This window comes from Rhinatrema bivittatum, chromosome 1 (assembly GCF_901001135.1).
Source record: "Rhinatrema bivittatum chromosome 1, aRhiBiv1.1, whole genome shotgun sequence".
NCBI classification, from domain to species: Eukaryota; Metazoa; Chordata; class Amphibia; order Gymnophiona; family Rhinatrematidae; genus Rhinatrema; species Rhinatrema bivittatum.
The window spans coordinates 100,591,476-100,606,584 of NC_042615.1; positions in this window are offsets into that span (position 1 = coordinate 100,591,476).

Genomic DNA, 15,109 nt, shown 5'->3' on the forward strand with positions numbered 1-15,109 from the left:
TTTCTAAGCACCTTGGCTTGCTCTGTTTTCCCAATAGGAGGTGTATTAGTGTTTAGGGCCTGGTTAAATATTTGTAGTGGTCAATTACTGTCTTTTCATAAGGAGAGATATTGTGCCTGCCAGTAAAGAGAGTTTGTTTTGCTTTTACTGAGATGTCATCAGATCCAGAATATCTTTTTTTGTGTGGTGAGCTGTACGGGTAATGCCCTAGTTCTGATCTGCACCCATTTTTGGGGGTTGACAGGGTTCCTGAGGATGCAGAATGTATATTTACATTTTGCCCCGTGACGGTCACATGTTCAGTGTGTCACGCATGTGAGAACCATCTATCAGGTATGTCCCGACCGAAAAAAGGTTGAGAACCATTGCTCTAAGGTATACAAGTTTAGATCTTTAAGTCTAAGTCTATCCCCTTATACTTTAGAATGAAGACAAGTGACCAATTAGTAACCACTCTCTGGACTGACTCCCTCCTGTTTATATTCTTTTGAAGGTCCAAGCTCCAGAATTGTACACAGTATTTTAAGTGAGATCTCACCAGGGACCTATACAAAGTTAATATTACCTTCCTTTTCTGCTGATCATTCCTCTCCCTATGCAGCCAAGCATCTTTCTTGCTTTTACCATCGCTTTATCCACTTGTTTGGCTATCTTAAGATCATCAGATACAATACCCCCATATTGTGCTCTTCCTTTGTGCTTAGAAGAACTTCACCTCCAATACTGTACCTTTCCCTCGGGTTTTTGCAACTTAAATGCATTACTCTGCATTTTTTAGGATTAAATCTTAGCTGCCAGACCTAAAACCATTCCTCAATCTGTGCTAGATCCTTCCTCATGTATTCCACTCTTTCCTGGCTGTCTGCCATTTTACAGATTGTGGTATCATCAGCAAAATGACAAACATTTCTCGACAATCCTTCCATTATGTTGCTCACAAAATGTTGAAAATAAATGATCCAAGGACCAATCCCTGATGCACACTGCTAGTAACATAGCCCTTCTCAAAGAAACTGCATTTCCCACTACCCTTACTCGCCCCCCACTCAGCCAGTTTTTAACCCAGTCAGTCATTCTAAGATCCATACGAAGGGCACACAGTTTATTTATGTCTTCTGTGAAGAATCATGTCAAAGGCCTTACTGAATTCCAAGTACACTATGTATAGCGCTATCCCATGATCCAACTCTCTGGTCACCCAATTTAAGAAATTTATCTGATTCGTCTGACAATATTTACCTTTGGTAAACCATGCTGTCTTGCATCTTGCAATCCACTGGATTCCAAAAATTGCACTATCTTCTGTTTTATCAGCGATTCCATTAGTTTGCTCACAATAGAGGTTAGATTAACTGGACTGTAGTTCCCAGCCTTCTCCTTACTTCCACTTTTATGAATAGGAACCACATCTGCACTTATCCAGATCTCTGGAACTACTCCAGACCCTAAAGAAGCATTGAAAAGGTCAGACAACAGAAATACTATGACATCTATAACTTCCCTTAGTAACCTTGGATGTATCCTGTCCAGCTTCATTGCCTTATCTACTTTAAGTTTGGTTAGCTCTTCACAAACATACTTTTCTGAAAATCAATTTTTTACCTCATTTCCAATCTTATTTGTATTTGTTTTATATGGTCCTGCTCCAGGCCTTTCCACAATGAACACTGAACAGAGATTTTATTAAGTGATTTTGATTTTTTAATCATCAGTCTCTACATATTCTTCTCCTTTTTTTTGTACTTAATTCTATCACTAACATATCTCAAAAAGGTATTGTCCGTTTCCCCCCCCCCCCCCCCCCGTTTTATCACATTTGCTATTTTTTCTTCTATTTCAATTTTTCCATCCCTGACTACTTTCTCAGCTTCTCTTAATTTTTCCATATTGTCGCCTGTCTTCCTCTTTCTGCTGCATCTTGTAGTTTACGAATGCTAACCTTTTCTCCCTTACCATTTCAGCTATTTCTTTAGAAAACTATAATGGTTTCTTTTTCCTCTTCCCTTTATTTACATTCCTAACAAAAAGATTAATTGCCCTTAAGATATCTCCTTCTAGCTTTGCCCACTGCCCTTTAACTTCTCCTTGATTTGTCCTTCCAGTTAATGACTCCTTGAGGTACTCTCCATTTTGAGAAAGTTAGTTTTCCTGAAGTCTAGGACCCTCGACATAGCATGAACCTTCATCTCTTGAACCACACCATCTGGCGGTCACTGATTCCTAGATGATCATCTACTACAACACCAGAAATACTGTCCCCATTGATAAGCATGAGGTTTAGTATTGCCCCCTCCCTTGTGGTTCTGTTACAGTTGGCAGAACAGTTCTCTTTTCAGATAATCCAGGATCTCCCTGCTTCTAGAAGATACTGCAGTTGGGATGTCCCAATCAACATCTGGAATATTGAAATCCCCTAGCAGCAGCACCTCCCTTTTCATCCTGTGAATATCCTCCATTAAATCTCTTTCTATCTCCCCATCTGTGATGGAGGTCTGTAGATTACATCGATATAAATTGATGTTCCATTCTCTCTTCACAGATTAGCCCACAGTGCCTCCTCTTTTGTAAGCCTGGCAATGATGTTGCATTACTACTGTTCTTTATATATAATGCTATGCTTTTTCCTTTCCTTCGTACCCGGTCCTTCCTGAACAAATTGTAGCTGGGTATAACTATATCCCAGCCATGGTATCCATGTACCAAGTCTCTGTGACAGCTACTGTATCTAAATCAGCTTCTTCTATGAATGCCTCTAGATCTGGAACTTTATTCTTCATACTATGAGCATTAGTGAACATAGCTTTCCAAATATTGACTTTTTTCCAATATTTCCCATTTTTATAAGATTTTGTAATGTTTTATTTACCTTGGAGTTTTGTTCACCCATCCCCAATAATTCTAGTTTAAAGCCCTCCTCAGGAGATTTACCCTTCTGTGTTGAAATATGCTATGCCCCTTCTTCGACAAGTGGATGCCATCTCTGCTCAGCAATCCTTGAAATCTTATCTCATGATTCAGGAAGTGAAAATGCTCACATCAACACCATTCATTTATCTCCAGAAAGCATGGTTGCCTTTATCCTTAACTGGGAGGATTGAGGAGGATACCATCTGTGCGCCATCTGCTTTACTCTGTCTTTCTCTCTCTCTCAGTCAAGAAGTCACTTTTCATATGATCTGTCTGGTACCTTGCAGTATCATTTGCGCCAACATGGATGAATAGCATTGGATAATAGGGATGTGAATATTTATCTGATGATTGAAAATCGTCAGATATCGGGGGGTCCCCGATAGCGATAGGAAACCCCACGATTAATTTCGTGGGTTCTCTTATCAATATGGGGGGGGGGGGAAGAAAGAGCACTTAAAAGTAACCCAAAAACACAGCCTGACCCTTTAAAATTAATTCTTTAGTATCCCCCCACCCTCTGGACCCCTCCAACCCCCCCCCCCTCAAACTTTTAGGTACCTGGTGGTCCAGTGGAGGTCCCGGGAGTGTTTTCCCACTCTCAGGCCATCGGCTGCCAGTAAACAAAATGGCACCAATGGCCCTTTGCATGTGACAGGGTATCCATGCCATTGGCCGACCCCTGTCACATGGTAGGAGCAATGGATGGCCGGCACCATCTTTAAAAATGGTGTGGGCCATCCAGTGCTCCTACCATGTGACAGGGGCCGGCCAATGGCACTGATACACTGTCATATGCTAAGGGCAAAGGGCCATCGGCGCCATTTTGTTTACTGGCAGCTGATAGCCCGAGAGCAGGAGAAAGGTCCCGGGACCCTCACTGGACCACCAGGTACTTAAAAATTTGGGGGGGGGGGGGGGTTGGAGGGGTCCAGAGGGTGGGGGGATTCTAAACAATTAATTTTAAAGGGTTGGGCTGTGTTTTTGGGTTATCGGCTCGGCACAGCTGTTAAAAAAAAAAACAACATTTGGACCGTGGGAAAAATAATTTCCCGAAAGTCCACGTATCCAAAACCGGAACCAATTTGAGTTCCAATTCACATCTCTATTGGATAATGGTCAGTAGGCTTGAGGATTCTCATCAATCTCTCCATAATGTCTTGAATTTTGGCACCTGGTAGACAACACACTTCCTGGGACAACATGTCTGGTTAGCAGAGGGATGCCTCAGTGCTCCTCAGAGGTGAGTACCAACAACCACTACTGTTTACCTCCTAGATGTAGTGGTTGCTGTGCCTGCAGCTTTGGGGTTTGCATGTCCTGGTTCCTCCCCATCATGGGAACACATCTCTTCCTCCTCTTCCAGGGTTGAAAACTGGTTCTTCAATTCAAGGGAAATTGAAGCCATGGTATGGGGTCTAGTAGCTAAAATAATCTGGGTCCAGCTGTGATCTCATGGATGTTTCACTTTCATTCTGGTTGAGTTCTCCATCTTAGATGATTGGGGGGGGGGGGGGGGGGGCAACAAAACACTGATGTGCACAGACTGGGATAGAGAGCTTGAAGTGATACTATTTGGTGATCTGAAGGAAGTGACACAATGTGATAACACATTGACTAAGGACCAGAGGAATGCTTGGCTGCATAGAGAGAGGCATAGCCAGCAGAAAGAAGGAGGTATAATACCCCTGTACAGGGAGAGGCGGGGGGGCAAGATGGCGGCGAGAGCAGTCGCATAGTAAGACGCTCTGAAATTGTTCCCAGCTTGAATTACGATGCCGGCGAAGAGAAAAGGCACCGACCCTCCTTTGCCTGAAATCCAGAAGCGAATTACCGAGTATGCATCTGCTTTGGTGGCGAAAACGGGAGACGAAATTCCCGCTGCGGCATCTGGAGAGGGAGCTTCAGCGCCGCCTGGGGAGGTCAGCCTCAGTCCCCCGGATTACCGACCTCCACCGGCGCCTGGGCAGCAGGCAGATCACCAGCAGTTGGCACCTTCCGATGACATCATCCACTCGCCGGAGGGGGGACGCCGAGATGGAGGAGAGACGCCAATCTCTAGACTCTCTTCGAGTCTGCTGGGAGCAGCAGCTATGCCGAGTTTGGAAGATCCGGAGCCATTAGTAGGGATGTGCAGACCAAAAGTTTAAGTTCATAAGTCCATAAGTCGAAAGGGGGTCCCATTTGCGGTCAATATGGACATATGGAGAATTCCATAAGTTGAGTCTATGTCCATATGTGCAAATAAAAATTTAAACCCCTCACCCGCCTTAATCTCCCCCCCCCAAGACTTACCAAAAACTCCCTGGTGGTCCAGCGGGGTCAGGACGCCATTCCTGAACTCCTTTGCAAGGAGCACGTGACGTCGGCGTCACGTCGGAGTGACGCGGTGTCACGTGATTCCCCTCGGGTTCGCTCCCGGACCCTCACGGAACTTTTGGCCAGCTTTGGTAAGTCTTGGGGGGGGGGGGATTAAGGAGGGTGAGGGGTTTAAATTTTTATTTAGATCAACAATCGCGATTTCCAACGTATTCAACATAGCTATGTTGAATAAGTTGGAAATCCGATCGTTTACGCCTCATCTTTTTTTTAAGTTAAAAAAAAAAATAAGTTGCGTTTTCCATTTAAGTTCAAAACGAATGCACACCCCTAGCCATTAGTGTCTCCAGTTTACCCGAGTGAAGAGACGAAGAGACTGTTGGAGATTGCTGCGGTGAGACCTTCAGCGCTGCCGAGGGACCAGGGAAGGGGTGAGTTTACTATCACCCCTAAACCGGCCACGGTGACGCTGGACTTGCTATGGGAACTAAAGGCTAGTATTGGTCAGTTTGTTAAAGAAGCTGACGATAGATATAAGAAAGTTGAAACAGAAATGCAAACTCTGAATCTTAAGACGAAGGAACATTTTAAAAATTTTGGAAATAGGCTGAAAGAAGTGGAGAAGATAACTACACAAGCTCAAATAGTAGATGTTAAAATGATCAAGAACTTGAGTTACCAGTCCAAGAGACTGGAGTCATTGGAAAATTATAATAGACATTTGAACTTGAGATTCCTGAACTTTCCTCGTGCTTTAGGAAAAGATATCCAGACTCCAGAGCACATTAAAAAAGTTTTTCCTAGAGAATTTGAAATTTGAGGAATCAAAATTACCTATTATAAACAAAGCCTATTTCTTGACGAAGATGGAGAGGAAAATCGAAGGAAAACAATTGGGAATGTTTGAAAATCTTACTCAGTTCATTGAAAGTTCCGCGATTGAGATATTGGGCAGGGGTACTTTATTAGTATCCTTTGTTATAGAAAGAGATATTAGCAATGTGATGAAGGCATACTTTCAAAATTCCTCTGAAAATTTCTATGGCCAATTGGTTAAGATTTTCCCTGATTTTGCCAGACCTACCCAATTAAGAAGGCAGGAATTTATTAAGTTAAGACCTCAGGTAGTAGCTTTAGGCTACACTTTTTTTATTAAGATATCCATGTAGATGTCTTATTAAAGGCAAAGGTGAAAATTTTGTATTTACTGCCATAGAACAACTTAAGTCTTTCTTAAATGCTAGAACGGTGACCATAGTTCCATAACAAGTAATTAGGTAATCATTAAAGTAAATACCACCAAAATCGTTAAGCCAGTTTTTTCTTGGATTATTTTTCTTGTATTTTCTCCCCTTGGATTTAAGGCCCCACCAACAAACTATATTTCTTTAGAGGGCATATGTGTTTAAGGAGGACGTATTTGAGATGTTGTGACTAATTCTATATATTTCTTTTATGCTTTTCTGTATTATTTTCCTGAAAAGTATGATTTATATATACTTTATGAAAAATCAATAAATTGTAAATGAAAAAAAATAATAATAATACCCCTGTACAGGTTATTGGTGAGGCCTTAACTGGAGTGCTTTGTTCATTTCTGGAGACCATTTCTCAAAATGGATACAGACATGATGGAGCTAGTCATGTCTGGTTCCTATTTATTTAATTATGGATGCTAGAGGCAGTCCCAGAAGCAAATCTATGAAAGGTTATAAATCCTTCAAGAGAAGCTTTCAGCAAAAAGTGACTGAACAGCACAGTGTGGAAGTCACTGGGTTGGAAAGACACAGAGTACCATTTATTTATTTTATTTATTTAGAGAATTTTATATACCGACAACCGTTTGCACTTCGTATCGGTTTACATATAACTTATAACTAGTTGGGAATGCCCTTACATAGAACAGGAACAAAATGTTTAGTAACTTACAATAACAAGATAAACTGTGTAACTGAGAAACTATTTACAGAATTCGATGTTATATAGACCATAATTTGGTTAGAGAAACAGTCCATAGAAACAGTCCATAGTCCATAGTGTGATTGAGTAACAGGGAAGGCAAGAGCGTATTACAGGCATAATGGTTTTACAGGGAAAGCAGACCATAGTGTGATTGGGTAGTTAAGGGTCGAGCAAACTCTTAAATGGGTAGGGTTTCAGGGAGAGTTATAGCAGGGGGAGAGGGGGGGACAGCATAAGAAGTCTAAATAATTGTTAACACAAGGTGAGGAGGTAGGGAGTTGTAAAAGGAAGTTCAGAGCGGTGGTATTAGCTGCAATAGTTCAGAGCAGTGGTACTAACTGCAGCTCTGTGGGTTGTCAGACTGGTGGAGGTCGCATGAAGGGTAGGCCTGTAGGAACAGCCAGGTTTTTAGCTTTTTTTTAAATTTGGGAGTGGAATACTCTGTGCGTAGATCTGGGGGCATGGAGTTCCATAGGGTGGGGCCGGCCAGTGAGAACGGTCTATTTATTGTGGTAATAAGTTTGGTGGATTTGATAGAGGGGGTGCAGAGAGTTCCTTGGAGAGCAAGACGAGTTGGTCTGGTGGAGTTACGAGGAAGTAGAGGGGGGTTTATCCAGTCAGTGTTCTCATTGTTGATGCTTTTATGTATAAGGGAAAGGGCTTTGAAAAGGATGCAGGATTGTATTGGCAGCCAGTGGAGTTCGATGAGTGTCGGGGTAATGTGGTCATGTTCTCTGGTATTAGTAAGGATGCGTGCTGCGGCATTCTGCAAGAGTTGTAGTGGTCTGGTGTGTGTGGCAGGGAGGCCAAGGAGGAGTGAGTTACAGTAGTCTATTTTGGAAAATATAATAGACTGTAGTACTGTGCGGAAATCAGAGAAGTATAGGAGAGGTCTGAGTTTCTTGATTGTTTGGAGTTTGAAGTAGCAGTCACTTAGAAGAGATTTAATGAAGGGTTTGAGAGAGAGCTGGTTGTCAATATGGATACCAAGGTTACGGGTGTGGGAGGGGAAAGACATGGTGGAGAACCCAAGGGGGATGGCGTGAGGGGGATGTTTGTTGGAGATGACCAGGAGTTCAGTTTTTTGTGGATTCAGAGCAAGGTGCATGTCAGTGAGAAGCTGGTTGATAGCAGTCAAGCATGATTCCCAGTTATGAAGAGCGGTTTGGAGGGAGTCAGTGAAGGGGAAAAGAATTTGAACATCGTCTGCGTAGATAAAGTGTTTTACGCCAAGCTTGGTGAGGAGGGTGGTCAAGGGGAGCATGTAAATGTTAAAAAGAGTGGAGGAAAGAGAGGAGCCTTGAGGAACACCTCGGTCAAGGCTTATTGGGTCAGATTCATTAATGCCAGTGGAAACTGTGTAGTGACGGTCTTGTAAGTATGATTTAATCCAGGAGAGGGCGGTGCCGGAGATTCCGATGTTACTAAGAATGTGGAGTAGTGTGAAATGGTTAACAGTATCAAATGCAGTGGAAATGTCTAACATGGCGAGAAGAAATGAATTTCCAGAGTCAAATCCTCTGATAATGGTGTCGGATAGAGATAGAAGCAATTTTTCAGTGCTGAGGTTTTTGCGAAAGCCGTATTGTGTGGAGGGAAGAATGTTGTGTTGTTCTAGGTAATCAGAGAGACGAGAGTTGACTAGCTTTTCCAGGATTTTAGATAGGAATGGGAGGTTGGAAATAGGTCTGAAATTGGCTAAAACAGCAGGGTCAAGGCTAGATTTTTTAAGGATGGGTTTCACCACAGCCTGCTTTAGAAAATTGGGGACTGTGCCTTGTTCTAAGGAACAGTTGCAGATAGTAGAGAGAGGTTTGGCAATGGTTTTGGGAATAGCTAGGAGGAGTTTGGTAGGGATGGGAGGAGGGATGGGAGGAGGGTCTCATTTTTTTAAATATGTTTTCAATTTCAAGGGACGAGGATGAGTCAAAGGAGGAGAGGGTGGCGGAGAGCTTGAGGAAGGTAGGGGTCATGGTGTATGGGTTAGACGAGAAGCGTGCTGTAAGAGAAGAGACTTTATTTTGAAAGAAGAGCGCAAGTTCGTTGCAGTGATTTTTTGTGGTGGGAGTAGTGGGTTGTGTGGGGGGTGGAGTTGGTAAGGTTGGAGACCATTGTGAAAAGCGCCTTGGGGTTGAATTGGAAGTTATGAATTTTTTTGGCGTAATATTCTCGCTTGGTCGAATTAATGGCATTCCTGTATTGGTGCATGAGCTGGTAGTAGGCAGTTTTGCTTGCTGGGGAGGGATGTTTGCGCCAACGTCTTTCCGAGGTTCTGAGGAGGATTTTGCGGTTCTTGAGCTCAGTGGAGTACCATGTTTTTTTATTTGAACAGGCAGGTTTAATGTTTTTTGTAGTGATGGGGCAGAGTGTGTTTGCTATGTTGAGGGTGATGTCATGCCATGAGTTGAAAGCATTGTCAGCTGAAGAAAGGTCAAGTTGAATGGATACGTCGGAGCATGCATTGGACAGGGTATCAAGTGTACATGATTTTCGGTATTTAAAGGATTGTGACTGGGTGGGGGTAGGGGAGGTGGACTTCTGAAGAGTCAGGGTAGTTTGAATGATGGAGTGGTCTGACCATGGTATGGGGGTGCAAAGGGGGGGATCAAAGATGGTGAATGGTGAGTTGGTGAAGATAAGGTCTAAAGTATGGCCAGCCTTGTGAGTGGGGGAGTGTATGAGTTGTATAAATCCCATGGCCTCAAGGGAGGATAGAAAGGCTTCACAGGCAGGAGATTGTGGAGTGGCATCAACGTGTAGGTTGAAGTCACCAAGGAGGATAGTAGGAAGGTCTGGGGATAGAGAGTCGGCAAAGAATTCAATGAGTGGGGAGGAATTGTTTTCTAACAGGCCAGGGGGGGTGTAGATGAGGCAAATTTGGAGGGTTTTGGATTTAAAGAGGCCAACTTCATATTGGCTGGGAAGGTTGCAGTTTTGAGGTGAGAGTTTGTGTTCTTTCTTTGCAGCCAGGAGTAGGCCCCCACCCCTCTTCCGTTTACGGGGAATGGAGAAAAAGTCATAAGTGTCTGTGGGTAACTGGTTAATGAGGGGGGTATCGTGGGGCTTAAACCATGTTTCTGTTATGGCACAAATTTCAGGGTTGGAGTCGGTTAGGAGGTCGTGGAGTAGATGTGTTTTCTTTTGGAGAGATTGGGCATTGAGGAGGAGTATAGATATTAGGGATAGGCCAAGGAATTGAGCTGGGTCTCATACTGGGAATGATGTAATAAGCCCTCTGTTAAGACTGTGCTGAAATTCAGAACATAGTTTCTTAATGCAAGCACCAAAAAAAAAAAATTAAGCCAATGTTTTTTTTTTTTAATGCATTGGGAGTTAAAACTGTTCACAGACCCAAAAATGTGTACACAAATGAGTTAAAATGTGCGCTCAGGACTTATGAGCACAAAACATGCTTTAAACTTGCTTTATGTATTTTATTTGTGTAATTTATATATATTTATTTATATTCAGCCTTTCAAATATTTCAAAGCAGATTACATTCAGGTACTGCAGGTATGTCTCTATCCATGGATGGCTTACAGTCTAAAGGGTCTATTTATCAAGCAATGGTATGTTCCCCAGAGTGGAAAAATACAGCGGGGTCTTCCAAAGCTGTGGTGCTCATTACTGCAGCTCAGGAAACTGTGCAGTATTTTCCCTGGCGGTAAAATTCCATGGGGAAAAATACCATGGAGTAAAGACCCAAAACACACATGATGAACCCCTTCATCCAAGGCTGCCATATTCTTAAAGAGCTCTAGTGGCTACACAACCCCGGACCAATGAGTGTAAGCCCCTCTATCAACCTGTGTGAGACTCCCACCCATCCCACCACCGTCATATCCAAAAATCCCCCCAAAAAATCAATGTCATGTGGTGAATGCCTCACCCCATACCCAACTTCCCTTTTCAAGACTGCTCCCCAGACTCCAAATCCCCTCCCTCTATCATATCTTCTATTGTGCCTGCCAACACTATTTTGAAGGCAGAGATCAGTGGGCTTGGAGTCTGGAGGGTACTCTAGGCCCCACTGGACCACCAAGTATGACCAGGGGGTGCGCTAGGGTGGGTCAGGGGGTAGTGGGTTGCTACTGCCCTGGGGGAGGGAGGTTTGGAGCCAATAGCAGCATTTTTTAAAAGGGGGGTTGGTAGAGGGTATGACATTCACCGAGTTACACTAATTTTTTTTATTTATGAAAATGAGAGCCACTTGTAGAGGCAGCAGAGGTTTCACAAGACCCCTGGTAGGCTTTACAGACATTGGGTGGTGGATGCCTGGAATGCCCTTCCGGAGGAAGTGGTGAAGACCAAAACTGTGAAGGATTTCAAAGGGGTGTGGGATAAACACTTGGATCCATAAAGTCTAGAGGATGTGAATGAAGAGAAGAGGCAAGGGGTGGCTTGCTTGCGGGAATGACGGCTACTACCTGGAGATTAATATCCTTATTCAATAAATATACACACAGTTAATGCGACTCCAATATTGCTCTATGCTTCAACGGCAAGAACAAATGTGGAAAAAAGGATTTGCATCCACAAAAAAGCAGGGGAGTAGCTTGCTTGTTATGGCGGTTACTACCCCAAATCAAATAAGCCTGATACTTCACTTTCAATGCACATCCAGCATAGCTCTCTCCTTCAATAGCAGGGAAAATGAAGAAAAGATGATTTATATTCAGCATCAACCAACAAGGAATGAATTACATAGTCTGGGTAAACAGAAAAGCATAGGAGTAGCTTGCTTGTTACGGTAGCTACTACCCCGAATCAATTAAGCATGATACTTGACTTGGAATAAGTATCCAGCACAGCTCACTGCTTCAGCAACAGAGGGAATTAAGTAAAGAGGATTTTTATTCAGACAACCAACAATTGCTGAATTGCACATGCAGGGTAAACAAACGGGAGTAGCTTGCTTATTACTACCCCAAACCAATTAGCTAGATACGTCACTTAGATGCAGCTCCAGCACTGCTGTCTGCATCGATGGTGGGGGTGGAAGGGAATTGGAACCAAAAAGTTACCAATAAGGGTGCTGACCTCAGCGGTCAGAGTAACAGATTATGAAAACAAATAGGTGTGAAAGCTTGCTGGGCAGACTGGATGGGCCGTTTGGTCTTCTTCTGCCGTCACTTCTATGTTTCTATGCTTTTAAAAGATATAGGAGCATCCCAATGCTCCTGGGGATAGTTAGCTACAACTCCTAAGTTGTAAAATATCAAGGCAAGCAGTGATATTTTATTACCATAAGACTTACTAGTAGGCAGCTGCTTCGCATACATTTGCAAAGCTTATGCACGCAAAGCAGCTCATTACCATACCCAATTTATCTAAGTGAAAGTGTTGCATGTTATTGCTGTGTTAGGTCTTTACCATGCTAAACACTGTTTAATGCGTGGTAAATGTCTAATGTTACTTAGTAAACATCTCCTTCATTTCAAATTCATCAAGTATCGGGGGGGTCCCCAAAAGTGATAGGAAAACCCCACAAAATTTTCGTACGGTTTTCTTATCATTTGAGGGGGGCAGGAAGGAAGGGCACACAGAAAAACAACCCTCAAACCCACCCCAACCCTTTAAATCAAATTATTTAGAATCCCCCACCCTCCTACCGCCAGCCGTCCATTGCTCCTACCATGTGACAGGGGCCGGCCAATGGCACCGATAGCCCCTGTCACATGGTAAGGGCAAAGGGCCATCAGCACCATTTTGTTTACTGGTAGCAGACTGCCCGAGAGTGGGAGATCGCTCCCGGGACCCCCGCTGGACCACCAGGTACATTAGAAAAGTTTTTTTTGGGGGGGGGTCATGAGGGTGGGGGATTCTAAATAATTAAGTTTAAAGGGTTGGGGTGGGGGGGTTCCACTCGGGACAGCGGAAAATAAACGCTCAGAACAGCGGGAATGAAGATTTCCCGCGGTGGTTCTACGAACCCGATACCGAAAACAAGTCCATTACTGATTCACATCTCTAATGAATAATATGCATAAAAATGCTTTCAGCAGAGAAAACATATTCTGTGCACATGAACCATATATGTGCAGAAAACATGCTTAGTGTGCACAAAGTGTGTTTCCTGCACATAAATCCAAACTATAGATCCCAGCACCAGAACTCCTGCTTCTGCCCATAGACTAACACTAGCGCTGGATACTTTACTTTGCCTCTGACCAGGAGTAAAATTTCTAGTGTTAAGAAAACATGAATTAAGCCAGCACACCTCTCTAAATTGAGGGTGGTGTAGATGGGTGTGGTGGGATGGAAATAAGTTATGCCTTCATCCTCAAGGGATGTCCATGCGAGGATGCTAAGCAATATGTACAGTTTTATGCACGCATTTATTTTGTGTACAAAGCTACTTGCTAAATTGGGGGTTTAGTTTGCACACAAAATATGTGCACACCACTGTGGGTAAAACGGTGAACTCTGCTAAGCATATCTGATTACACTGAGCCGAATGAAAGCGGTGATTGACCAAGAAAGGAATGTTAACAAGAACCGTAAAAGAGCAATTGGAAAAACACAATGGAAAAGGAACATGGGCAGGATTAGAAAAGCCCAGGGAGCAAAGACTTGAAGGGAAACCTGGATGATCAAAAGTACGAGGTCTAGAAGAATGAAAATGGGAAGAAAGCCACGTTCTAACGACTGAGTTGGTGGCTCTTTTAACGGCATATAAAATATTTTAATTTGTGGTGCAGTTCGTTTTACTCTAGCATCACAAAATCAAATTATGGATTTTTGTTACTGCTGCGAAGCACAGTTTATTCATTTTAAGGTGCAATATGTCCTGAATAAAGAACACTATGGTATTTGTTTTTGGTTCATGTCTGCTGGCAATGCTGAAGGAATGTATAAAGAATAGCTTAGTACTTCATACATCTAGTTCAAATTTCATATATTTCCTTTTTATTAAATCAAAAACATAAATAAAATGAACATAGTTTGGCACATTTCTTCAGGATTAGTTCATTAAAACAATGGTAATTCATCTTTTCTTTTGTCATCAATATACAAAATCATCCTCTTCAGTAATTCATCAGGTTTGAAGGTGATAACAATGAAAACAATGACAGAATTTTGCTGTTCATGCAGTTGTGATGCCTGCTTCAAATATAAATCATGTGCTGAGTTAAGTTAAATAGCCTCACTGATGGCGCTACTGAGGGACAAGAAAAGCATATGGGTATATGTGGGCAAAAATAAGACCTGAAAGAATATGAACTAGATAAAATCACAGTAAAGGAGGACAAAGAAGGAGCATGGGCATTGTCACAGGGTGGCAAGCGGTAGCAAATGCCACCCCCCCATGAAATGGCTTGCCATCCAAGTTTTACATCAGATAGGGCAGGGATAATTATAAGACCCCTGTCTGATCTCATGCTGAGATGCAGGCATCAGCTACACAGTCCTCTTGATTAAATCTACCTCCATTCCTTTCCGCCCCCCGCCCCCAACCAGACACACACAGTCACACATATGTGTTGGCCCTTTTTTGGGGACAGACTACCTCCAGCAGTTTGTGCACGTACACATTGGCAATGGGTATGTTCCTAACTGGATACCTGGCCACCACACTGAGGATGCACATTTGAGCATCACAGACCACTTGCACATAGAGGGAGTGGAAGAGCTGTCTGTTGTGGAAGTTCTCCTCCCTGTCACGGGGTGGGATGATGGCTATTGTGAGTGCAATCAATAGCTCCCAGAACATTGGGAAAGTTAGCTGTGGCATAAAAGCTTCTCTTCATTTCCATCAAGTCCTGCCTGTCCCGAGGAAATGCTATCTTGTGATTTTTCTGGTCAGATGCAGCAGTTTTGACCTGGTCCAGACAGTGGGGGAAAAGTGGTTTGGGACATTCCCCCCACAACCCATATTGCCATTTGGTAGGATCCGGTTACTATGACATGACGTGATCCA